The sequence below is a fragment of the Pipistrellus hanaki genome (genome assembly GCF_964339955.1).
Source record: "Pipistrellus hanaki genome assembly, chromosome: X".
Taxonomy (NCBI): domain Eukaryota; kingdom Metazoa; phylum Chordata; class Mammalia; order Chiroptera; family Vespertilionidae; genus Pipistrellus; species Pipistrellus hanaki.
Window position 1 is genome coordinate 98316198 of NC_140524.1, and position 4880 is coordinate 98321077.

Consider the following 4880-nt stretch of genomic DNA (forward strand, 5'->3'; position numbering starts at 1 on the left):
GGTCTGACAGTGTGATCTGTATTCTTGATGTCTCCTCCAGATGAACTTCCCTTCTCTAGGAATCCAGTGAGCTCCTGCTGTCTAGGGCCTGTGGAGACATCACACAGACTGAAACTCTGCTTACAGCCCTGCGTGCTCTCACAGATTACCCCACTTTCCTTTCTCTGTCCATTTCCAACTCTAAGTCCACAAGAATAATGTGACTAGATTATATATAACCAGCTTTTCTACCCCTGTACAGAAATCTGATTCATCTATTTCAATCATCTCATTGAATACAAATAAGATGGGCCTCCAGGGGCTTACAGTCTGAAGTTGTCCCATCTTGGATTTAGGCATGACAACTGTGATAAGAACATTAGAGAAGGGCTTGACAAATGAGAAAGGATTTGGTAACCCCAGGTCTTCTTGAGTTGATTAGTTGGAGCGCTTTTGGGTAGCAAACAAAAAACCACTTTTATAGGACTGAATGCATTTCTTTAAGTAATACATTCTCAATAAATCTTCATTGTATACTTGCCTTTTTCACGTGTGGAGAAAGATAACATATCCCCATTGGCAGTAAGATTTGCTACTTTTATTTCTTCATATATCAACAATAAAACTTTTATGATAGCATATTTAGTTACTTTTTTATTCCCAACCTCCATTGCATTTCTGGCTCAGAGATAATGGGAACAAATGTTGCATTAGAAGGAACACAGAGAAAGGAATCTTTCAACAGAACATTCTGGCCCTGAGAACCCTGACTCATTTATAAAATGTTTCAACTGTCAGTCATATTTGCCTGAGAAATGAACTCACAGAAATGGATCCAAAAACAGTCTACGTAATTTACTGAGTTGATTTTTATACAATTAGTTCTAGCTCATCTTCTTCCACTGATGATTTGAGGCAGGTTACTAAAATACAGTCATTACTGGATAAAAGAAAGAGTTGAAGGGGCTAAGAAAAGGGAGACTTGCCGGGACCGGTTTGGCTCAGTGGTAGAGCGTCGGCCTGCGGACTGAAGGGTCCCGGGTTCGATTCCGGTCAAGGGCATGTACCGTGGTTGCGGGCACATCCCCGGTAGGGGGTGTGCAAGAGGCAGCTAATCGATGATTCTCTCTCATCGATGTTTCTAGCTCTCTATCCCTCTTTCCTCCTCTCTGTGAAAAATCAATAAAATATATTTAAAAAAAAAAGAAAAAAAAAGAAAAAGAAAAGGGAGACTTAACGGAAGGAGAATAATGCGGGCAATGATAAAATTAGCATGTAAGTATGCAGGCCATCAGATCCAAAGCAGTTGTTTAAGGTTAGCAGAGATTTAATTTTTTTTCAATAACAGTTGACATACACTAGTATATCAGTTCCAGGCATACAACTAAGTGATTAGACATTTACATAACTTATGAAGTGATCTAGTACCCAATAAGACTAGTACCATACTAGAGCACAGAGGAAAATGTCCTTGATAAAGTGGGGTGGGGGTGGGGCAGAGATTGGACCATGAACTTCTGAATTCTCTCGATTGTCATTCTCTTGATGTCATTCGCTCATCGACAGAATGGCAATATTTTTAAGGTCTTGCTATGTTCATAAGATATAAAAGCTAGGGGGTTTGTTTGATATGTTTTGAGTAGCAAGAGAAATCCTAGTCCCTCATAAAAGTGCTATAAGCTACTAAGTGGGAAATAAGTGTCATAAGGAAACATAGTTCCCTTCAATGGAAACCATTGCTATAATGACAAAGCACAGTGCTTTACTAGTAAATTGATGCTATGTACTATCCAAGCTTTCCTATTCGGCTGAGTAAAGTATAAAAGTCCTGAATGGTCTGGCCAAATCCAGGGTAGTATTTATTTATTTATTTATTTATTTATTGGGGATGGGGGGGAGAGAGAGGGGGAAATATCACTGTGAGAGAGACACATTCACTGGTTGCCACCCGCATGCACTCCCTCTTCCCCAGAAGCGAACCCACAACCTAGATACCTACCCTTGACTGGGAATCGAACCAATGACCCTTTGGTGGGTGGGCCAATGCTCTAACACTGAGCACACCAGCCAGGGCCAGAGTAGCATTTAGATTACTATTACCCAGGAGGACGAGTAGATTTCAATTTGCAAGTCAACTCTCGATTCATTCACAGAAACTGCCTGCATAACTTGTGCTGGGAAGTTTGGTGGCTGTGTCCACATTTGCGATTAACATTGCGTAATGGGTGATTGGCTGTGAGCAACAACCTATCCAGCACCTCTGATTTGTAGAAATAGAGGTCCTGCATGCAGGTCTTTATCGCCTTCCCAGAGTGACATTTCATTATAAGGAGCTGAGAATTATCCTGTGGGGTAGAGTATGAGGTCATTGTCATTGGCCAAAACTTCAGGGTAGATACTTCGAGATATTCATTCGTGTGCTTTGAGAGGAAGGTAGTTTAAGGTTCTATAATGAAAATTGGCCCCCCTCACCTTTTTATCAAGGCTGGCAGAGGAAGTACGTATGGGCAGGGCTGAACACTTTTGGGTAAACTCCAACAGGCAGCCTATTAGGTGATTAAAGACCAGAAAAGTCACCCCTGGCGGTGGGCAAGGATCACCTAATTAGTGTGCTCTTATATCCATCAGGGGCCAGGCAGATATACAGTCATTAGCTCATCCTAGCTTGATGCCTGTGTTGGTGGCCAAAGCTGTTTCATGTCTGAGGCACATCAAAAAGACCAAAAAGTCCAACTATATTTTTCTTTTTCTTTCTTTCTTTTTTAAAACACATCTGCATTCTTTTTATATTTTAAATATATTTTATTGATAATTTACAGAGAGGAAGAAAGAGGGATAGAGAGTTAGAAACATCGATGAGAGAGAATCATCAATCAGCTGCCTCTTGCACATCCCCTACTGGGGATGTGCCCGCAACCAAGGTACGTGCCCTTGACTGGAATCGAACCTGGGACCTTTCAGTCCACAGGCTGACACTCTATCCACTGAGCCAAACCGGTTTTGGCCCAACTATATTTTCCTAGCTGCAAAGATTTTAGCTTACAAAAATAAGCATTGTGTACCAAGGCCATGAAAAACTTTCAATGTAACATTCGAGAAGCAGTGTAAATATTTAAACATCTACAAGGAAATATCAGAAACTCAGTGTGAGTCTTGCTTTCACTACTTGGAAGTCATAATCTATTGGTCTTCATTCACAGGATAAGACACATAGGCACACACGCATCCCATTTAAGTAGTTGTCCTTTAAGTTCCCTCTGTAGAAATATAACACTGGCAAAATCACACTCATTCAGTTTGTCTAATTTTTGTCTTCAAGCAATAGTGATTAACTTTCACTGAAGTGAAAAAATGTTACCCTGTAAAAAATAAACCAAAGTTCATAATGGTGATGGCTGTCAATTAACTTACAAAACCTGATGAGCCGTTTGAATATCCTAGTTTCATAAGATTTTTGCATCTTAAAATAAAGCATAAAATATAAGGATGAAGACAAAAATATTTCAAAGCCTTGTTTATGATATATCCTGGAAGTGTTTTAAATTTTCTTTCTATGCCGAAACCAGTTTGGCTCAGTGGATAGAGTGTCGCCTACAGACTGAATGGTCCCAGGTTCGATTCCCGGTCAAGGGCATGTACCTTAGTTGTAGGCACATCCCCAGTAGGAGGTGTGCAGGAGGTGGCTGATGGATGTTTCTCTCTCATCGATGTTTCTAACTCTCTATCCCTCTCCCTTCCTCTAAAAAAAAAATCAATAAAATATATTTTTTAAAAAGTAATGATGCCAGTTTACCAGTGTCAGCACCAACTGTCTTCAATATACTAGATTCTGAGTTGCTGTTTCTGATACTGGGAAATTAAGAAGGAATATGCGGTCCCTTACCCAAAAGCATCTGCACAGTGAAAGTAGCTCCTCAGACTCGGTGCTATTGTTATTTGGGCTGGATAATACTTTTCCGGGGGCGGGGGCTGTCCTGTGACTGTAACGCTGGGCCCCACCTACCGATTACATATCACCGAACTCCCAGCCCCCCGAAGTTCCACCAACTGAAAATGTCTCTAAGTGTTCTTTGGGGGCAAAATTGCCCTTGATCGAGAACCACTAGGTTAAAATAGAATAGGTTTGCACATGAGGCAAAAATGTTTTATCACCATATAGTTTAAAGGGAGTAGAATCATTTTTTATCTCTCTGATTATTCTGAACAAATTGGGATAATAATTATAAACCTCTTTAAATTGTTTATTACATATCAATTGCATTACAATTAAAAGGTGAAGGATCACATTTGATTAAAACTCTACCACTTGTATTCTAGAAAATTAGTGAGTGGCGCTAAATAATTGTAGTAGATACTAGTTTTACAAGTGCAGGGTTTTTAAAAATCTTATGAAAGGTTTCCATATTCAATGATTAAAAGTTTTTATTTATTTTAATGTGTCACAGCCAGATATATTTAAAAATGTAAGAAGTAACATCATATTTTAAATGGTTTCACAATTTACTGTAGATTTAGGTGCAATAGGTTTAGGAAATTCCTGTTTTTGATCATTGAGGGTCAAAATTCAAAAGCAACAGCAGTGCTCACTACCTCTTGTTTTCTTACAGCAAATGAAGCATACACATACCCACATGCATTTCCAACTCTGATCAACTTTAAAAGGCACCTGGAATGAGTACAAAGAATGACTCACGTGTTTCCTGTTTGTGTGATCTCATATTTAATTGACCTTCCTGAGCAGTAGATCAATAGCTATGTGCTGAGAAACTGCTTTTCAAGAGTATTGTGGAGTATGAAAAACATGGAGAAATCAATGTCTTTATCCTGTCTCAGGAGACTTAATGCTTTCCGTAATGCTCATGGTAAACGGTAACCTCACTTTGTATCTGCTTTCTCTAAAC